Source organism: Artemia sp. Qi Xiang Cuo, chromosome 4, assembly GCF_049724085.1.
Source record: "Artemia sp. Qi Xiang Cuo chromosome 4, ASM4972408v1, whole genome shotgun sequence".
NCBI lineage: Eukaryota > Metazoa > Arthropoda > Branchiopoda > Anostraca > Artemiidae > Artemia > Artemia sp. Qi Xiang Cuo.
The window spans coordinates 39,390,480-39,414,219 of NC_142797.1; the positions used below are offsets into that span (position 1 = coordinate 39,390,480).

The window sequence follows — 23,740 nt, forward strand, 5'->3', positions numbered from 1 at the left end:
TAACTCATTTACCTACAATATTATCCCTAAATCAGCTGAGAATTTGATGGTTCTAGAATTCAAATCGCAGGCTGTCGATAATGGGCATACGTATTGGAATAAAATCCATTTTTTAGATTCAAATAGTTTTTTCCCCAAGGCTATCAGTTAACTAATTCAAGTGCAGAAAAGTGACAATTTTGATAGTTTTTCTCTAATCAAACAGCAATTTCCTGGCACTGAAATTTGCTACTTACTGACCTGTGGAAACTAACATTAAGGATGTAAAACAAGTGTGAAAAGGAGTGCCTACACACTTTGTAAAAATTAATTTCAACACGAGTGTCTGCACTGTGTGGACAGTTGTCTAATGTCAAAAGCAATAGTACTGGCAATCCGCTCTCTACAATATAAGAACTATACTGTTAGAGTGGAAAAAAAAGGCCATATCTTGCATATCCGACAAGGTCTATATACTCGAGAATGGTGTAAGGGTACTCCCCCATGGACACTATAGTATTTCAGATCGAGTTGAATGTATGGACTGTCAAAAACAACTCGGTCTGGATAAATTAACTTAAATTCAAAAATAGTTCTTGAGGAGGGACAACAATATATCAATATAATCTTCATTCCATTGCCATCGTCATCGTCATCATTTAACTTTTACTGCAGTTGCTATTATATACAGAGTTTGTTTTCCAGCCACAGCAAGCCGCTCTTTCCGGCCTCGGGGGCGTGGGACGTCCCGTCCGTGGCCGGCCTTTGGCCCCTGGGGTGGGGGGTCCTGCCCGCGGCCTTCCTTCGGCCCCGGAGAGAGAGGGTCCCGAGGGGTTTTCATCTTTTAAATGTTGTAAATAGTGTTTTCTTATATTTTAGACTACAAATATGTTCAATTGTGCTGCTATTGCTGTTCTTGATGTATTTTAAGTTGTTTTTTGTTGTTGCCAATAAATGAAAAATATTAAATTGTTGTTCTGTTATTGCTGCTGCTGGTGTTGTAAAAAAAAGATTATTGTTAATAAAAGAAAAAAATATGTTTTTGTTTTCTTGTTGCTAGTGAATAACGTACTAGGTAGATCTGAGGGAAAATTTTTATTTATTCATTAGACAAGTATGGTTTACAGTTAGTTGTAGTCCAATTGCTGTCAACAGCATCATCAGTATGTATCAATTTAAAACACCATTCAGGTCGTTGCTCTGCGGTCCGTCAATGTCGGGGAAAGCGACACTTTTAGCTAAAATAATTAAAGATTGTGATAAAATGTTTTTGGAAAAACTAAAGAAAAGTTTCTATTGCTATAGTATTTTGCATGATTCCTATGACCAAATAAAAGCTATTACTACTGCTACATCTAAGCCAATACAATTCATGCGAGGACTTGACGTTTTCAATAGTATTGAGCCAAACTCGTGGCTGGTTATTGATGATCTAGCTGAATCCAATGAACAGTTCTTTCAGGAAATGCTACAACTGTTAACAGTTCGCTCTCATCATGAACACATTTCCATAACCATAGTTCTACACATTCAGTTTCATCAGAGCAAGTGTATGAGGACCCTTGCTTTGAACTGCACCATCTATATTAACTACCGAGTTGTTCGTGATTCAAGTTCTCTCATAACTCTCAATAAACACATACACTCAGGTGCCCCCAAATTTCTACTTTCAGCGTACAGTCAGGCGACAAATAAGCCCTACGCGTACATTTTGCTAGATCTTAATCAGAATACACTCGAGGATATACGTGTAGTCACATATATTTTTGACAAAGAAATTACTGTACATCTTCCGGCGAACAGTAGAAAGGGCTATTAGTTGCAATCATGACACTGAAGAAAATACACGAAAACATACAATTATTTTCCGTTCTAAGCACTTAAAAACCCCCACTCAGGAAGGTCATACTCAAACATGGTGTTGACAAAGAATTTATAAATCTAATATCTTAACTTTGTCTAAATTTAACTGAGGGCAATGTACACTTGCCAGAAGGTGTTAGACAACAGACAAATCAACATCGTTCCACTGTACGTGCCTTGGCTTGTAAAAACAAAGGAAAAGATTTTAAAAGAAAACGTCCCCTTCAAGCGGGTGGTAGCTTTTTTACACTTTTACTACCAATAAGCGCAGGACTTGTAAATAGTTTTCTCTAGATTACTAATCCCTATAAGTTGACTTCAATAGAACTTGTCCTTTCACCAGATGAAGACTTTGAGGACAATCTAAGCAAATTCATTAATGATGAAAATATTGCCGATGATAAAAATCTAGTTTTACTTCAAGATGCACTGTGTCGTGTGGACAAACACAGATCTTATCGTAAGAGACCCGCCACCGTCGCCGTCAATGTCACTGATCTCCTCCCCCAAACAGGAAATATCTCCTCAATATATCTCCTCAAAATACCTCCTCAAGACGTATTGATATCAACTGACCGTCACAAGCACCACCCTCCAGTGTGCAAAAGGGTAGTGGGCATTACACTACGTGTTTGAATTCAAAATGGATGACGTTTTAAAACATGTCTATAAAAATATTGGTGAAGTGGGAAGTATAAGTTCCCCCACAACAACTTCTAAAGTTGTTTCTGACGTAGGTGGCAGCACATTAAAAAATGCAAAAGAGTATCTAGAAAATGAACCAAGTTACACTCTGCATCCTAATCGTAGGCTTCGTGGCAAACAATGTAGACAAATTAAAGCCTTTTCCCACTGCATATAATGCATACAGATTTTTTAACTCTAGATGAGATTCAAAGATGTCACAATACACCTTACAAATATATTATAGTGGCAATCAGTGTCTTTAATCGCTATGCATGTGCCATTCCATTGCGATCAAAGAGAGGTGTTGAAGTTGCTCAGGCTTTAGAAAGTCTTCTTGAACATGATAACTATAGGAAAATTCAAAGTGATCACCGTGGTGAATTTGTTAATCCACGTGTGCAAAAGGTTACTTTGAAATATAATACAAAGCTCTATTATAGTCATAGTCCGATAAAGGCTGCATTGGTTGAACGATTGATAAGAACGATTTGTCTATTAATTTCGAGATATCGTAAATTGAAAATACTGCTGCTTTTATTCATATTTAGATAAAATCATGCAAATATATAACCTACGACCTCATCGATCACAGTCAACTGTTAGCCCTCAGGAAGTTCATTGCAGTGAAAATAGGTTTGACACTTTTCTTAAACAATATTCCAGTGAAAAAAAAATTGAGAAAAAAACCAATGTTGGAGACACTGTTTGAATTAAAAGAACCACCAATGTTTTCGAAAACGGGAATTACTAATGGAGCACGGAACTTTCTAAAGTTTCCAAAAGCCTAGGCACCGGTCCCACAACACATCGTCTGCGAGACACCAAAGATGACGAGCTTCTCGGAGTTTTTTATGATTATGAACTACAAAAAGTTAGAAACAGTAGTGAAATTTATCAAATTGAAAAGATATTAAAAAGCCATACTCCCAAGGACAAGAGACAGTTGCTTTTTCGTTGGCTAGAATACAATTCTGATTTTGATTCTTGGGTTGCAGCTGAAGCCATTAACAGTGCCAATTGATTTCCATGTGACATTCATGTCCAATATCTCCGACCCTCTCTACATTGATTTGAATAAAATAAGTGATTTTTGGAGGAAACTCTCTCCCATTTTCGGATACGACAACACGTATGAAGTGGCTCTTGTCGACTGCATTTTCAAAGATACCTATGATATCCTGAGAAAAGATCGCAAATATGATATAAAAATTAAACCCTATGTTTGGCCGCCACCACCCGATAGCGAACAACATAAAATTCAAATGATGATCTGGTTGGATTATCCATATCCTGAATTACCATACGAGGAACTGAGTTCTATGAATGATTTGTGTCCTACTAACAATAAAAAAGTTTCAGCTGGTAAAAAAGGAGTCTTTCCTTTCAACTATTCGAAGGAAGTTGGGAATACCTACATTAGTTCCCCAATTGCCAATGAAAAGGTTATTCTTAATGATAATCTAAAAGATATTCTTGGCTTTAAACTTAATATAATCAATTGTAAAATTGCCGGAAACACTAATGTTATTTTGGCTGACTACCCGCCTGCCTTCTCCAAGGACACTTGTATATTTCTTTATGCTTCATTTGTTGAAACATCCAGAGTTGGCAATAGCAATGTTCCCCTCTTACGAGTTCTTGAACGAAAAACCAATCAAGATCATATTCATCATTACAATATAAAGCAACTTCAGTATATCCCGTAAACACTTCCTATTTGGAACTCGGCCAGTTAACACTAAGAACTGAATTAGGTGATCCTCTAGAAATATCAAAAGGTTTGACTGTGATTACATGCCATTTTCGACCCATCGTTGTCAGCGTTCAAAAACAAGATGTCTAATAGAAAAGTGGTATTGGTTTGTCCTGATATTGACTTCTATGTTAATACTCTTGGCCCAAGACAACTGGGCAATGGAATGGACTATTACAAAGGTCGTTCATCAATGTCTGGCTATGGTCTTGGCAGTTGGTTTACTAAGCTGTTTCGCTCTTCACTACCTCTGGCTACAAAATATATTGTACCGGCTGTGACAGATTTTGCATCCTCTACACTATACGATTGGGGCTCTGTCAAGGATTTAAAAAAAGTGCTTCGGACAATCTTAGGTCCAGTGTGTGAACCTTTGGCGAGCAATTGAAATCTCCACAAAATGGAAAAGGTTTAAAAAGGTCGAGAAACAGTGCACCACTCATCAGTCTCTACTCAGGTCAGAAACGATCACCCCTGTCAATGAAAATAAGGAAAAAGATGACAAGTTCAATAAGCACTAGTAAAAGAAGAAGCCCCAGGAAGAAAATTTTTATATCGAAACTGGATTTCATTTCATAGACTTAAAAATGACATATCTACCGCATAAGGATTCCCATCCTTCAATCATAAATATTTTCAAGGCAGAAAATGTTTATGTGAGTGTAAAACATGGATACTATGAACAATTTTATCCACAACAACCGCTCTCCGATAATATCCACTTTCAAATTTATTCCAATGAGGACTACTTTATGGACATGTCTTCGACATTTATAGATTTACATGTGATAGTCAAGAAATCCGACAATCGAACGCCAGTTTTTAACGAAGGAATATCGCACGAAAACTGTATATTACATCATTTAATTCGTCAGATCAGTAACTACATAAATGACACTTTGGTGAGCACCAGGAGCAACCTCTAGAATTATAAAGACTATATATACTTCATGTTGATGACATACAAATAATACAAGGAATTGATAGGCACCTCCAGTGGATATGAATATATTACTGATACTAATAGTACAGATGCACTTAAAAATGCTACAACTAGTGAATTACATATAGATGAAAAATATATCATGAGATATTTAATATACCCTAATAGCTACCACCAAATATTAAAGTGGATGTAAAATTGACCCTTGCTCCATCCAATTTCATTTTACGATATGAACTTCCTTCCAATCCTGATGTAACTCTCTCTCTCTCTCACCTCGGCAATACTACATATACGAAAGCAGCAGGTTATGAGTTCTGTTGCTTTGGCAGTGGAAAAACTGAGAGCCAGTGGAAATAATATTAAACAACTTGTTCCTCCTACAATCCCCAGTTACCGTCATATTGCCACAGGCTCACGCACCTTCCATGACTTATCCTTTATAAATGGTGAAATTCCATCAAAATTAGCATTGGCATTTGTAAAAAGCGCTAGTGCAATAGGATCGTGGACTGGCTGCCCACATAAATTTGAGACGTTTCATCTGTTGTATGCAAATTAAATGGAATCCCACTCTACAATCTATCTTTTGATAAATCCTATAGGACATTGTGTGAGTTGACAATGCAAACCCTAGGTCATGACTCACAACTATTTGAAAATGGTTTATCTGAAGAAATGTTCGCTAAAATACACGGTACCATTGTACTAGACCAGTCTGGCACTCAAGATATGAGTATAGTACGAACGGGTAGTGTGCGTTTAGAGTGTATATTTGCCGACCCATTACCCGAGATTATCGCACTAATCTCGTTAAATCAATTTGAAACCTATTTGGAAATCACTCCCGAAGGCAGTGTTCTACTAGACCTTGGATCATGAACAGCAGTCAAATAATCAGTGTATTTAATATGGACACCTACATGTCGAAATACAGATCCTATTGTCTACTATCGGACATCCTTGGAAAAAGTCAAAGTGCCAACAATACCCTGCTCATTGTTAATAGCAGTCCGTCGACTGTGAATACCGACCATTGGCAGTGTATCTTTCAAACAATGAAGACGATTAAATTTTTTGATTCTCTCGGCCTACCCTATACATTCTACACTCCACACATCAACAACTAAATTGAAAGCAGTGGGGAAACTATTGTTCAAAATCGAAAGAGAGGGCAGAGTCTAACGACTAAAACTTGCAGTTTCCATGTGCTACTATATTTCGTCTTCAGATGTCGCGGTTACACTTACAAGCAGTTTCTCAACATTTACATAGACAATCCACGTCTGAACGACTTTATGGTGGAAAATACCCTCTCAGACCCGTATAATATTGATTTTAGTGTTTTACCAGTAAAGTGCTTTAAAAATGTATGTGAATTCGTTTATTAATAAAAAAAATGCATATACACAACAGCAATGTCTTTATTCTACAGTTTAGATTTATTCTTATTCGGTGTCTATGGGTAGCTGTCGAAACCTACTAATGTTGGTAGATCATTAGAATTCACTGTATATTGATCTTGATTGGCTTCAAAGTCAGGTATCATTTTCTGCATTACAATGTAACTTCACTCTTATTATATCTCTTTGTATAGTCAATGATACTATTTGCATTCATATTGTGAAATTCACGTGTTCCAATTTGTCTATTTGAAGCAATCTCACATACAGTGTTTTCAAGTGGCGAATCACATTCGGTAACTGCCAAATAAAAATCACTAAGTTTATAGTAATAATAGCCAGTGTTGTCACAAAGATGACGTAGAAACAAAATTGTCTTGTTTGCTCAACAATTGAATCGTAGAGCTGATTCTTCCTCCCAAAATAATTTAAAACCACCATGATACTAATCTCGTAGAAAAAAACTAAAATCTCGTTTAGGGTTATTTCCAATCGTACCAGGATAAGTATTCTCCCACTGATCACATTTGTCATAGTGACAATTGGAGCATAGCTGCCCTCTAGGGTGAGAGTCACAAATCTCTTAAAGGCATGAATTACAGCCTTTAATTTGTACTGCATATCCTCTATGTAATTTACACGGATTGCATAATTTAAACTTTTCATTATACTCATCAATAATTGTACAATTCTCACATGATGACCAACTGCCAAGACTATACATACATAGTGGACACGTAAAGAACTTTTTTGGTTTTCGGTGTCAACTCTCTCACAGCTAAAAAGAAACTGATCCGCTTTTCGAAAAATTCAGAGGGGGGATAGGAGAGAGACAGAGGAGTAACTTTTTGACGTTACGTTACCTGTTTTAAAAAAGAGAGTCATCTACATAGAATCTATGGCAAAGTTTTCAAAAGTATATCCACGATATTATTCTGCTTTTTTTCAAATAATATATCAATAGATTGAGTAAAAGCATTTGAGTCACGTCGTAAAAGCTTCATACAGAGTGTTGAGGTGGCTAGCCCTAATGTTGATTCTAAAGAACCTGGTACATCTTACGCTCGTGCAAATCAGATTAATCAGATTATTACGCGTGAGAGAAGCGGATCGGTAAATTTGGCTGCTAGTTGCCAGAGTTTTGGAAGTGCTGCTTCTGTATTTAGTGCAGAAGATGGGGACCAGGCTGCTTTTATTTGTGGGCAGTATTATCCTCCCTTTAGCCAAGAACCTGCGGTGGATTTAGCTCAGCAGTGTGAGACGAGGCAAAAGAAATAATAAGAACATTAGCCCTTTGGAGCAGGATAAAGGCGCAAAAAAAAGTGCTCGAGAAACGGAGACGATTCAGGATTACGAATCATTTGGGTCCCGCCAGATAGTGAAAGCTCCGGTTTTTTATCAGGGGCAGCCTAGTTGGGAGGATATAGGAGTGCCTGGGAACCAGTCGAAATTGCCAAAATAGGGAATAAAAGGCCAAAGTGAATCGTGTTTAAGTTTCGTAATTTCGAATTTGCAAGGTTATAGGAGGGAAAAGTCAGAAAATCTATTAGAGTCAAGTACATCAGCCGGTTGTGAAAGGTGGGATGTTGTTTGCCTTGTCGAGACGTGGAATTCTCTAGATGAATTTTCGTCGTATGAAGACTTTGATGTTTTTGAGTGTCGTAGAAAAGTCTCGGCAAATGGCAGATACTATGAAGAAATGTCCGTGCTTGTAAGGAAGGGTTCTTTTAATTTTTTTCGTAGACTAGAAAGCGAGCCTTAAATTTTATTATAGTTATCATTATCAGTTATAAATGTTCTCCTTGTTGTGTGTTGTGGATTTGCATACGAAGAATATCTCTTACAGACGGAAAGATGCTTGGGACTTGATTGAAAGTGAAACTCAGTTGTATAAAAGAATGTACCCTTGCCGTAATTTTATTTTTCTAGGGGACTTCAATGCATATACTAGTGAAGAGGCCGAGTTGCAGGCTGGTGAACCACTTGTAAATGAACCAGGTCAGAATGTTTGTTTGGAGAATGAATGTGAGTAGTAAGTCATATAAAGGTTTCACCAGTGATTGCGTAATATGCCTTACCACGGGCCAGGCATCTATATATTTGAACCCTACACCTGTTGCATAGATATGTGTGTAGGTTTTCAAGTAATTGGGTTACCAGGGTCATTTGCAAAGAGGTAGCATTTCTATGGAAGCTATAGTAATTTGAGATATCATATGGAATTTGCTTGAAGGTATATACTTTGCGTACGCGCCCGTACCAGACAGGTTTGGTATAATCTGTTCTGATTCAAGTTTTTTCTGACACAATTAACTGAATTTCTATATCATGATATACAAGTTTTTTTTTTAGGTTAGATCCGTGTCGGAAAAACCGGTGTATCTTTTTAGTTTTCTTTACAATTCATATTAGTAAGAGAATTGAATTCAAAGAGAATAGTTTTTATTTGCAAGGATATTAGTAGAGGAAAAAAATGAGTGGTGCATTTACATTATTGGAGATTAATGATGGAGCTAGCAACAGTGATGTAATTACTTCTTTAGTTTACGAGATTTGCAAATTTTTTGCGAAGAGGTATTAGCGTAAAGGTACTGCGATGGTTAAGAATGCCTCATGGGTAATTAAAGAATGGGGTGCTTACATCAGATACTTAATAGATTTGACGCTTACAAGAGACATTGCTAGAGTCAAATATATTTGGTGTTGGTGATATTATGACCCTCCAAGTCCCCTGGGGAAAGGGCTGCACATTGTATCGGTATCGGGCGTATTATTTTTGGGCGTATTGGTATCGTAGGTATCTATACAGATTTTTAGTAGCTCGTATAAAAGATATTACTCATATCTACGTTCTTCCTATAAATTCAACCATCAGCGACTTCAAAACGGCACTAAAAACGGCACTTTTGGTGCAATGTCTCAAGTGGAAAAGCTGGGGCTAGTGGACTACCAGCACTTTCAGATTGACGTTTAATGGCTCATTCGAAAGCTAATGCTCGTTTCTACGTGATGTTTATCATTTCTACCATCACTTAAAACAATACTTTTGATGTCACTTATTAAGTAGATTAAATAAAAAAAAACAAGTTTTTTTTAAATTAAAGCAAGGAACGACGGTAAAACTTAAACCGAACAGAAATTATTCCGTATATGAAAGGGGCTGTCCCCCTCCTCAACGCCGCGCGCGTTACGCTAAAGTTTTTTATTGTTTAAAAAAAAAGAGTCGTGACAAAGTCAAACTTTTGCGTAAAAAGCGCGGTGTTGAGGATGGGACAGCCCCTTTCATTTAGATAATAATTTCTGTTCGTTTTAAGTTTTAGCGTCATTCCTTACTTTAAGTTAAAAAAAAAAATTTTTTTTATCTATTTAATTTTTTAAAGTTTTTAAATTAATTCAGGTTTTTATTTTGTCTAACCGTGCATGAATAATTAAAACAAAATTGGCATATTAATTTCACTTTTATTTGGTTAAATGGCTTCCTCGGAACTTGTTTAATTTCATTTACGAACGTTTTTATTAGTAATAAATATACTTAACTTACGAATTAACTTACGTAATGAACTTCTATATTTATAGATTTTTAATACGTATATTAGGGGGTTCACCCCTAGGCATTACCTTGCTTTTTAAGCTAAAGTTCGAATTCTATTCCAATTCTGTAAAAATTACCCCTTAATCACAAAGACCGTTAATTAGAATAAATAGCTCTTATGAAAGTACTAAAAAATCTTTGGCTTAAAGAGCGAGGTATTGACTAGGGCCCGTACCAAACAGGTTGGGTATAATCTATTCTGGTTTCAGTTTTTTCTGACACAATTAACTGAATTTCTATTTCATGATATACAAGTTTTTTTTTATGTTAAATCCGTCTCGGAAAAACCGGTGTATCTTTTTAGTTTTCTTTACAATTCATATTAGTAAGAGAATTGATATCAAAGAGAATAGTTTTTATTTGCAAGGATATTAGTAGAGGAAAAAAATGAGTGGTGCATTTACATTATTGGAGATTAATGATGGAGCTAGCAACAGTGATGTAATTACTTCTTTAGTTTACGAGATTTGCGAATTTTTTGCGAAGAGGTATTAGCGTAAAGGTATTGCGATGGTTAAGAATGTCTCACGGGTAATTAAAGAATGGGGTGCTTACATCAGATACTTAATAGATTTGACGCTTACAAGAGACATTGCTAGAGTAAAATATATTTGGTGTTGGTGATATTATGACCCTCCAAGTCCCCTGGGGAAAGGGCTGCACAGTGTATCGGTATCGGACGTATTATTTTTGGGCGTATTGGTATCGAAGGTATCTATACAGATTTTTAGTAGCTCGTATAAAAGATATTACTCATATCTACGTTCTTCCTATAAATTCAACCATCAGCAACTTCAAAACGGCACTAAAAACGGCACTTTTGGTGCAATGTCTCAAGTGGAAAAGCTGGGGCTAGTGGACTACCAGCACTTTTAGATTGACGTTTAATGGCTCATTCGAAAGCAAATGCTCGTATCTACGTTATTTTTATTATTTCTACCATCAATTAAAAAAATACTTTTTATGTAACTTCTTAAGTAGATTAAATAAAAAAAAACATGTTTTTTTTTTAAATTAAATCAAGGAACGACGGTAAAACTTAAACCGAACAGAAATTATTCCGTATATGAATAGCTTTACTTTAATTTTTCCAAGGTAAAAAAAATGCAAAGAAACGTACCAAAACTTTTTTTTGTCAAAACTGTTCATGAACGTTCTTTTTCAATTTAAAAAAAATATATAATTATCAACTTTTAGTGTTTGATGATATGGAATTGAATGCCTAACGCCCTCCTTTAATATTATGAATAAGTAAGAATTAAATTGCGTTATTTTTTCAACTTTTGGGGGTTTGATATTAAAGTGGTAGTACCCTCCCGTAAGCTAAATAGTTTGAAAACTGAAAGTGATTTTTATATTATAGAATGCTATTGATCAATCATCGGATCTTCTTCTTTGTGATGCTAGCACCGATTCTACAGATTGTATTATGGAAGTTCATTACACTGAGGATGGGCTATCATATACTTCAGATGATTTGGTGAGGAGGGGGCCTTCGGGTCGGCTCTGTGTTGAAGATGACGAACGGTTATATTATGACATGCCCCCACTGGTGAATATAGTGATAGTAGAAAATAGTGCTGATGATGATGATGTTCAAGTAATTGAGCCTGACATTGTGTATTTAAAGAGTATTATAAATATTGATTTAACCAATAAATAAAGGATTAGAATAATGATTTTATTTCAATAGCATGGACAAAAAAAATGAAATGAATGATTTCTTAAGAAGAAGAAATACATTACATAGCTAACTTCTATGATTTTTCATCTTTTGATAGAAAACTTGGATGTGGACTTATAACCCCCCCCCCACCCCTGCTCTCAGAAGTGGAGGAGTGAAGGGGCTCTGAGTCTTCCCCTTGTGGCAGATTCTGAGTATTTTCGGTTTTCCCTCCAAAATTGACCCCCTCCCTCTCCTGTCCCCTCAGAAATGGAGGATGACCCCCTCCCTCTCCTGCCCCTCAGAACACTTAATGATTCGAATTGTAAGAAAGAACTGAACACACATCACTCCATTTTTATACATTATACACCTTTAATAAATCAAATGATATTAACATTTTAATTACTAAATATCAATATATGTATATTAAACTAACAATGCACATTCACTTGTATTTTTCAGTTAAGTGCAAATTTTGTTCTGGCCTTGGGAAGGCATAGGGGTTTCGCGCCCAACTTATGTTAATTTCTGCTCGTTTTGAGTTTGACTCGGTTAATTATTGTAATTTCTGTTCATTTTGGGTTTCATTTATTTATCGATGTTGATTTGTGGCAGTTTCACGATTGGCAGATTATTTGATGTTATTTTTGCTAATTTTTTGTTTAATGGAGTTCTTTACTTTTCTTTGAAAAACTTATTTTGTGGAAAAAGTGTTTTTTTTTCTAATTAAGAACGAAAATCCTTTTGTGGGAACAACTTATGTTTTTGCGAGGAATGTCACCCTTGTAATGAAACCCAGAAAGCGTTTCAAAAAAATTCTTCCCTGGATTTGCCATAAACTCGCTGCTTACACTGAATAACCGAGTAAGCAAATATATCGAATAAAAGAAGCCTGTAAGGGTATCTCAGTTCTTTACATGCACATAAACGAACCAAAAGTTTCCCCAAAAAGAGAATTTCTTAAAATAGTGAACATTTTAACTGGACTCAGAAATACTAAGCTTTAATAGCATGAATCGTGCTTCAAAAACTCCGGCTTGCTACAGGATTAATTAAAAATAGGACATTAGCCCAATAAGTTTTATCAAATAGTTCATAGTGTTAAATTGTAATGAAGGAGCGACTTAGCCCAATTGTAACCAAAACTCAAAAATGGAATTTTGATAACAATTGACAAGAATTGGATTTTTTATGCAGATTGCAAATATATAAATTTCATTACGTTTAATATCATGCCATCAAATGCTCCAAGCCTCAGAAGAAAAAGGGATTTTGAAAACAGGGAGCCTGACTTTCGAAAAAGGGGGAAACACCCCCGAAAAAGTCAATAAATCTGAATGTAAAGATCAATTACATAATTAAATAAATAAATAAAAAAAAACTTGCGAATATTTTCATTCTAACTTAACTTGTAGGAAATAATCGAGTCAAACTCAAAACGAGCAAATCCCCTATGTCTTCCCAATTTAATTTTCTTTCATGTGAATACTTTTCATTTTAAACTTAAAATACGCTAAATTCTTGATTTTCATTCTAACTTAACTTGTAGGAAATAATCGAGTCAAACTCAAAACGAACAGAAATTATCATAAGTTGGGTGCAAAATCCCCTTTTAAATTGCGAATTTTCTTTAAAAATTTGGAAAAAAAACCAATTAGCTGGGATGCCAAATGGATACTTTTAGTGGCTTTTGGACACTTTTTTTACTTTGAAGGACACAGGGACACTATTGAGTCAAAAAAGGCAACTTTTTGAAAAAAAGGACACTTTTTTTGGACATTTTCCAAAATCAAAACCAAATAGCTTTATTTTCTTCTTTTTTTTTACTGCTTTTAATTTGTACTTTACTTTTAGGCTTTGGTAACGGCTTACACACACACACACACACACACACACAAACACACACACACACACACACACACACACACACACACACACACACACACACACACACACACACACACACACACACACACACACACAAACTTCCTATTACCTTTCTTAAAAAGAGACACTGCTACAGGAATGTTCTTTGAGCGAAGCCAATAAGCTTTCCCTGTTACAAATGAGAAAATTTCAGCTAGCATGGGTATTAAAGTTACCCTCTCTAACCGCAGATCTGTCGTAGATATACCATCTGTTCCTGGACAAGAATTTCCATTCATCCTTTTCAACTGATCCTTTCAACTGTGGGTGTTTCGTATCTGTGTGTGTGTGTGTGTGTGTGTTGTTGTGTGTGTGTGTGTGTGTTTTTGTGTGGTTTGGTTTTTTTTTTTTTGGTTTTGTTTTTCTGTTTGGTTTTGTGTGTGTGTTTGTGGGTTTGTGTGTTTTATTGTTTGTTTTTGTGGGTGTGTGTTTGTGTGTGTGTATTTATATGTATTTGTGTGTGTATGTGTTTAAGCCGTTACCAAAGCCTAAAAGTAAAGTACAAATTAAAAGCAGTCAAAAAAAAGAAGAAAATAAAGCTATTTGGTTTTGATTTTGGAAAATGTCCAAAAAAAGTGTCCTTTTTTTTTCAAAAAGTTGCCTTTTTTGACTCAATAGTGTCCCTGTGTCCTTCAAAGTAAAAAAAGTGTCCAAAAGCCACTAAAAGTATCCATTTGGCATCCCAGCTAATTGGTTTTTTTCCAAATTTTTAAAGAAAATTCGCAATTGAAAAGGGGATTTTGCACCCAACTTATGTTAATTTCTGCTCGTTTTGAGTTTGACTCGATTATTTCCTACAAGTTAAGTTAGAATGAAAATCAAGAATTTAGCGTATTTTAAGTTTAAAATGAAAAGTATTCATATGAAAGAAAATTAAATTGGGAAGACATAGGGGATTTGCTCGTTTTGAGTTTGACTTGATTATTTCCTACAAGTTAAGTTAGAATGAAAATATTCGCAAGTTTTTTTTTTTATTTATTTAATTATGTAATTGATCTTTACATTCAGATTTATTGACTTTTTGGGGGGTGTTTCCCCCTTTTTCGAAAATCAGGCTCCCTGTTTTCAAAATCCCTATTTTTCTTCTGAGGCTTGGAGCATTTGATGGCATGATATTAAACGTAATGAAATTTATATATTTGCAATCTGCATAAAAAACCCAATTCTTGTCAATTGTTATCAAAATTCCATTTTTGAGTTTTGGTTACAATTGGGCTAAGTCGCTCCTTCATTACAATTTAACACTATGAACTATTTGATAAAACTTATTGGGCTATTGTCCTATTTTTAATTAATCCTGTAGCAAGCCGGAGTTTTTGAAGCACGATTCATGCTATTAAAGCGTAGTTTTTCTGAGTCCAGTTGAAATGTGCACTGTTTTAGAAAATTCTCTTTTGGGGGAAGCTTTTGGTTCCTTTACATGTGCGTAAAGGACTGAAATACCCTTACAGGCGTCTTCTTTTCTTCGATATATTTGCTTACTTGGTTATTCAGCGTTAGCAGCAAATTTATGGCAAATCCAGGGAAGAATTTTTTTGAAACGCTTTCTGGTTTTAATTAAAAAGGTGACATTCCTCGAAAAAAAATAATTTGTTCCAAAAAAAGGATTTTAATTCTTAATTAGAAAAAAAAAAAAAAAAAACAATTTTTACAAAAAATAAATTTTTAAAATAAAAGTAAATAACTCCATTAAAAAAAAAATTATCAAAAATAACATCAAATAATATACCAATCGTGAAAATGCCACAAATCAACATCGATAAATAAATGAAACCCAAAATGAACAGAAATTACAATAATTAACCGAGTCAAACTCAAAACGAGCAGAAATTAACATAAGTTGGGCGCAAAACCCCTATGCGTTCCCAAGGCCAGAACAAAATTTGCACTTTACTGAAAAATACAAGTGAATGTGCATTGTTAGTTTAATATACATATATTGATGTTTAGTAATTAAAATGTTAATATCATTTGATTTATTAAAGGTGTATAATGTATAAAAATGGAGTGAGGTGTGTTCAGTTCTTTCTTACAAGTCGAATCATTAAGTGGTCTGAGGGGCCGGAGAGGGAGGGGGTCATCCTCCATTTCTGAGGGGACAGGAGAGGGAGGGGGTCAATTTTGGAGGGAAAACCGAAAATACTCAGAATCTGCCTCAAGGGGAAGACTCAGAGCCCCTTCACTCCTCCACTTCTGATAGCAGGGGTGGGGGGGGGGGTTATAAGTCCACATCCAAGTTTTCTATCAAAAGATGAAAAATCATAGAAGTTAGCTATGTAATGTATTTCTTCTTCTTAAGAAATCATCCATTTCATTTTTTTTTGTCCATGCTATTTAAATAAAATCATTATTCTAATCCTTTATTTATTGGTTAAATCAATATTTATAATACTCTTTAAATACACAATGTCAGACTCAATTACTTGAACATCATCATCATCAGCACTATTTTCTACTATCACTATATTCACCAGTGGGGGCATGTCATAATATAACTGCTCGTCATCTTCAACACAGAGCCGACCCGAAGGCCCCCTCCTCACCAAATCATCTGAAGTATATGATAGCCCATCCTCAGTGTAATGAACTTCCATAATACAATCTGTAGAATCGGTGCTAGCATCACAAAGAAGAAGCTCCGATGATTGATCAATAGCATTCTATAATATAAAAATCATTTTCAGTTTTCAAACTATTTAGCTTACGGGAGGGTACTACCCCTTTAATATCAAACCCCCAAAAGTTGAAAAAATAACGCAATTTAATTCGTACTTATTCAGAATATTAACGGAGGGCGTTAGGCATTCAATTCCATAGTATCAAACACGAAAAGTTGATAAATATATATTTTTTTTAAATTGAAAAAGAAGGTTCATGAACAGTTTTGACAAAAAAAAAGTTTTGGTACGTTTCTTTGCATTTTTTTTACCTTGGAAAAATTAAAGTAAAGCTATTCATATACGGAATAATTTCTGTTCGGTTTAAGTTTTACTGTCGTTCCTTGCTTTAGTTTATAAAAAAACTGGTTTTTTTTTTATTTAATATAATTAATAATTTAAATCCAAATTATTTTTTTAATTGATGGTAGAAATGATAAACATCACGTAGATACGAGCATTAGCTTTCGAATGAGCCATTAAACGTCAATCTAAAAGTGCTGGTAGTCCACTAGCCCCATCTGTTCCACTTGAGACATTGCACCAAAAGTGCCGTTTTTAGTGCCGTTTTGAAGTTGCTGATGGTTGAATTTATAGGAAGAACGTAGATATGAGTAATATCTTTTATACGAGCTACTAAAAATCTGTATAGATACCTGCGATACCAATACGCCCAAAAATAATACGTCCGATACCGATACACTGTGCAGCCCTTTCCCCAGGGGACTTGGAGGGTCATAATATCACCAACACCAAATATATTTGACTCTAGCAATGTCTCTTGTAATCGTCAAATCTATTAAGTATCTGATGTAAGCACCCCATTCTTTAATTACCCGTGAGGCATTCTTAACCATCGCAATACCTTTACGCTAATACCTCTTCGCAAAACATTCGCAAATCTCGTAAACTAAAGAAGTAATTACATCACTGTTGCTAGCTCCATCATTAATCTCCAATAATGTAAATGCACCACTCATTTTTTTTCCTCTACTAATATCCTTGCAAATAAAAACTATTCTCTTTGAATTCAATTCTCTTACTAATATGAATTGTAAAGAAAACTAAAAAGATACACTGGTTTTTCCGAGACGGATTTAACCTAAAAAAAAACAACTTGTATATCATGAAATAGAAATTCAGTTAATTGTGTCAGAAAAAACTTGAACCAGAAAAGATTATACCCAACCTGTTTGGTACGGGTCCTAGTCAATACCTCGCTCTTTAAGCCAAAGATTTTTTAGTACTTTCATAAGAGCTATTTATTCTAATTAACGGCCTTTGTGATTAAGGGGTAATTTTTAAAGAATTGGAAAAAAACTCGAACTTTAGCTTAAAGAGCAAGATATTGACTTGGGGCGAACCCCCTAATATACGTATTAAAAATCTATAAATATATAAGTTCATTACGTAAGTTAATTCGTAAGTTACGTATATTTATTACTAATAAAAACGTTCGTAAATGAAATTAAACAAGTTCCGAGGAAGCCATTTAACCAAATAAAAGTGAAATTAATATGCCAATTTTGTTTTAATTATTCATGCACGGTGAGCCAAAATAAAAACCTGCATTAATTCAAAACGTTCAAAAATTAAATAAAGAAAAACAATTTTTTTTTTAACTTAAAGTGAGGAACGACGTTAAAACTTACAACGAACAGAAATTAATCTGTATATGAAAGGGACTTTCCCATCCACAACACCATACTTTTTAATCAAAAGGTTTTCTGTCTCATGACTCTTTTTTTTTTAAACAATAAAAAACTTTAGCGTAAAGAGCGTGGCGGTGAGGAGGGGGACAGCCCCGTTCATATACGGAATAATTTCTGTTCGGTTTAAGTTTTACCCTCGTCCCTTGCTTTAATTTAAAAAAACTTGTTTTTTTTATTTAATCTACTTAAGAAGTGACATCAAAAGTATTGTTTTAAGTGATGGTAGAAATGATAAACATCATGTAGATACGAACATTAGCTTTCGAATGACACATTAAACTTCAATCTAAAAGTGCTGGTAGTCCACTAGCCCCAGATTTTCCACTTGAGACATTGCACCAAAAGTGCCGTTTTTAGTGCCGTTTTGAAGTTGCTGATGGTTGAATTTATAGGAAGAACGTAGATATGAGTAATATCTTTTATACGAGCTACTAAAAATCTGTATAGATACCTAAGATACCAATACGCCCAAAAATAATACGTCCGATACCGATACACTGTGCAGCCCTTTCCCCAGGGGACTTGGAGGGTCATAATAACACCAACACCAAATATATTTGACTCTAGCAATGTCTCTTGTAAGCGTCAAATCTATTAAGTATCTGATGTAAGCACCCCATTCTTTAATTACCCATGAGGCATTCTTAACCATCGCAATACCTTTACACTAATACCTCTTCGCAAAAAATTCGCAAATCTCGTAAACTAAAGAAGTAATTACATCACTGTTGCTAGCTCCATCATTAATCTCCAATAATGTAAATGCACCACTCATTTTTTTCCTCTACTAATATCCTTGCAAATAAAAACTATTCTCTTTGAATTCAATTCTCTTACTAATATGAATTGTAAAGAAAACTAAAAAGATACACTGGTTTTTCCGACACGGATCTAACCTAAAAAAAACAACTTGTATATCATGAAATAGAAATTCAGTTAATTGTGTCAGAAAAAACTTGAATCAGAACAGATTATACCCAACCTGTCTGGTACGGGCACGTACGCAAAGTATATACCTTCAAGTAAATTCCATATGATATTTCAAATTACTATAGCTTCCATATAAATGCTACCTCTTTGCAAATGACCCTGGTAACCCAATTAGTTGAAAACCTACACACATATCTATGCCACAGGTGTAGGGTTCAAATATATAGATGCCTGGCCCGTGGTAAGGCATATTACGCAATCACTGGTGAAACCTTTATATGACTTACTACGAATGTGAGTATGTTTTCCCTATTAGGAAAAGTAAGGATAGGTCTCGGAAATTAAATAGATGGGGAAGGAATTTTATAGATTTTTGTGAAAAGGAAAGGTTACTAATTATAAATAGAAGATTGGGGGGAGAGTTTTGTGTGGATGATTTTACGTGTTATAGTGGGTCTAGCCCGAGTTTAATTGATTATATTTTATTTAGTTTTTCTCTTTGGCCCCGGGCGGTCGACCTCAGGGTCCTAGAGTTGGTTGGATCTGACCATCTGCCAGTGATTATTATGCTGAGAGCGTGTATTCGACAGTCCGAAAGGTGAACGAACAGGTATCCATGCAAGTAAACGGTTCGTAAAGCAGTTTCGATAGCCAAGGAGAAAGGAAAATTGGTTATAACATAACTAGAAAGTGAGGACTTTTAGATTAACCATCGCTTAATTTTGAATTTTCTAGCACCTGCTGGATTTCACAAAATTATTTCGGAACTTAAGGATATAATTATGAGAGAATCAAGCCTTTATCTCAGGATAAAAAACATCCGGCCAGAAATAATGAGGGTTTTCTTGATAAGGAATGTAGTCAAAAAAGGGGAGAGGTGATTAGGGTTTTCAGGGTACTTTAAGCCACATACCCATTGGACCAGGAAACGAATTTGCGCAGGTTAGCTGAATATAGGAAACTAAGGTCAGATTATAATAGGGCTAAAAGAGTTAAAAAGAGAGAGAGGCATATGAAAATTAATGAGGAAATTAAGAGAGCTTATAGTGTGAATAATTCAAGAGAGTTTTGGTCAGTTGTTAAATGTTCAATCCAGGGCACGGGAATAAGAGGTGACGTCCCAGCAGTTGAGACGTGGCCAGATTATTTTGAGAATAGAGAGTCAGAATATGTTAGGGTCAATGAGCCAAATGTATCAGAGGTTAGGGAGCCAGGTCTAGGGACGGCAACATATCCTTTTTGGCAGAATGATTATGATTTAATTAGGCCTGTATTTCAACAAGAAATTTGGGATCAGTTGAAAAGGATGAATGGAAATTCTTGTCCAGGAACAGATGGTATATTTACAAAGGTTCTGAAGTTAGGAAGGACAACTTTAATACCCATGTTGGCTGAAGTTTTCTCATTTGTAATAGGAAAAGCTTGTTGGCTTCGCTAGAGGAACATTCTGTAGCAGTGTCTCCTTTTAAAAAAGGTAATAGGAAGTTCCACGAAAACTTTAGGTCTATCTTTATGGGGGATGTGGTAAGTAAATCGTTTTGTATGGTTCTGGAATTTAGGCTAAAAGACTAGTTAGATAAGGAGGAAGTACTTAGCCCGATACAAGCTGGATTCAGATCGACATTCAGCATTGTTGACCATATTTTACTTTGAATACACTGAGAAGAAAATATACTAGAAGAAAAACTAGTCGGCTATTCATAGCCTTTTTAGACTCGAAAAGTGCTTTTGACTCGGTAAATAGGATGTTCTTAATTAAAAGTCTGTTAGAAATAGGCTTGCCGTCTTGTTTTGTAGCAATAATAGCAGATATGTATCGGAAGGTGAAATTTTCTGTGAAGGTTATGGGAAATTTTTCTAGGCTGGTCATATATCACGTGGGTGTGAAACCAGGATGTACATTATATCCTAACCTTTTCTCTTGATTTTCTAATGATTTAGATAGGTTTATGAAAAATAAAGAAGCCCCTTCCTTATCATTGGAGCGGCTTAGGTTATCATGCATGTTAATAGTGGTTGATATTGCTCTAGAAGCGGATTGCAGAAAGAACCTCTGAGGCAATTAGATATTATAAAAAATTCTTTAAAAAACAAGGAGTTAGACTTGAACAGTAGTAAATCAGTAGTATTCGTAGTTAAGAGTAAAGGAAATGTTGATGCAGAGGTTCTTTTAATTTTGGAGGACAGGTTTTAGAGGCAAATGATGAATTTGTTTATTTGGGTGTCAAGTTTAATGCTTTAAGGGGGATGTCTAGGCATGTAGAAGATTGTAATTTAAGGGGTAATAGGCCAATAAATATGCTTTTGAGAAGTAATTTAAATCAGCTAGCTGACATGAGGCTGACATCCAGAAAAGAGTTTTCCAGACAAAGGTAGCTTCTAGTCTACATTGGGGCTCTGAGGTTTGGGGTTTTGCTAAAGCAGCGAAGCAAAAAATAGTTCAGCTAAGATATTTTAACAGAATTCTAGGCTTGAAGGATTCATTAAGTTCAGTGGTACGAAAAGGAGATTTGGGGCTTTTTTCTTTAAGGAGTGTTAGATTGGTTAGAATGGTAAAATTCTGGGAGAAGATAATTAGGCTACCTAGAGTTCGGCTTCTTAAGGCAGCTTATTTGGAGAGCTTGAAGGATGGTAGACATGATTCATGGTCAACTCAGGTTAAGAAAATACTGGACCTTTGTGAACTTTCAGAGATGTGGAATGAAGGAAAAGGCCATATGGATGAAACCGTGTCAGTATGGAAGGAAGTTCAGCGAACCCTAAAGGACCAAGAAATCGAGTGGCAAGCTCATAAGGACCAATCTTTGTCTTTGAGGTTTGACTCCCAAGCCAAGAACTGTTGGGGGGAGGAGGTTTATTTTTAATTTGGTTTGAATAGAGAGAAATTGAAGAACTTCTTGTGGGTTAGAGGGTATAGTTTGGATTTAGGTGAGTGAAGGAAATTTTTGGGAAAGCTTAGGCTGGCGGTTGGCCCTTATTTTTGCCTAATGTATGGATTGGTGAATGAGAATTTATTTTATTTTGTATTCAAGTGTGAAGAGCTGTCTGAGTTTCGGAATCAATGTCTTGGATCAGTGCGTGGGAGCAAATATAAGTTAATTGAGCGGATGGCTGAGAGAAATGCATCTGTTATTAAACAGTTGTGCAAGTTTCTTTGTTTAGGGACTCAACATATGGAATTATGTTTGAAGGGATAGCCTGTTACTATTTTTATGATTTGAATAGCCTGATACTATTTATGATATAGATTGTATTATGTGTTGCTATGGCCCACAGGCTTTTTGCAATAAATCTTATCTTATCTTATCTTATCTATAGCTAAACAGTTTTCAGAGTCAGAATAAAGCTGAAATAGTCAACTGCAATTTAAAAAATTATGATGCTGACTACATTTAAAAAGAGAATGAGCCCATCAAAGGAGTGACCTTGACACAAGTGGCACCAACACACTAAAATGTAGGGGGAGAGGCAAATGTTTTTTCAAGATCAAGGGTTGGGGGGGGACAATTTGTTTTCTTTTCAGTGAAAGTGCTGCCAACGTCACTATCAACTTCCGACAATGCAAACAAACAACTCATTTTTGTTAGTAAAGTATGTTTTGTCAAACAAAACTTAAAGAAACAGATATATTCACGCTTTTATGTCTCTCCTAGCTCTAATTTCTTACTATTATAAAATACATTTGAAATTCCGGCTTATATCCACTCAGTGAAGGAAACTGGACTAACATCCAATGAGCTGTAAGTAAAATACACCTAGACGAGGACACCATTGGTACGCTTGTATTTGTATGAACCTAGGCAAAGTATAATCATCTACTGAACAAGTACATTCAAAACTCTCCAAAAGTGACCGCGCGTACCTCGGCGCCTCTCGAAGGAAAATGTTGTTCTACTTAATCGCTCCGAGCCAATAAATTAAATTTAATACTGCTTTTACGGAACAAGCATAATCACCTACGGAACTTGTGATTTAGTCACCAATTTCGCATAGGCATGAAATCGTCTCCGGAGACGCGGACAAAGGGTCACTTTTTTTGTGTGGAGAGGATAGGTTTTGTCAGTACTTGTTTGTGTATGTGTTTATACTTTGGTCCTAGGAAATGGCGCCATATTACCTGTAATGGCTGCAGATTGGAATGGACGTCAGGATGTGTTATGGATTAAAATAGGAGTGGTCATAGTACCTATAATAACTACAAATATGGGATGGCCGGTAGTATCAATATAGGTATGGGATGAACGGTAGAACCCATGTAGGCGTGAAATCACCAGTAGTATAAGCGTCGGCATGAAATGACCGGTAGTATCAATTTAGGCATGGGATGATTGAAGTATCAACGTAGGCATCGAATGACCGGCAGTATCCTATATTGGAAAAGATGGCAACATTGGGGAGTGATGGTAGTAGGTATGGAGGGGATGGGAGGCAACGGTATAACCTGAAACGCTCCCGGGCTAGGGTTCCATTGTACCTGGAATCTCCTCCCGGGGTTGGGCGCCATCGTACCTGGAACCCCGTCAGGGTAGGTAGGGGGCTTCGTGCCTGAAACGCCCTCATTACTGTCTAAGACGTTGCTGGTACATTACTAAGTTGTTAGTAGATAGCCCAGATGTACACGGTGTATTT

At 35.7% G+C, this 23,740-nt stretch overlaps 1 protein-coding gene across 1 annotated transcript in view; it reads left to right on the forward strand.

The window, feature by feature from the left end:
- LOC148953099 (facilitated trehalose transporter Tret1-2 homolog) overlaps positions 1–23,740 on the forward strand; it is a 209,486-nt gene that overhangs the window by 98,559 nt on the left and 87,187 nt on the right. The window lies entirely within an intron of this gene.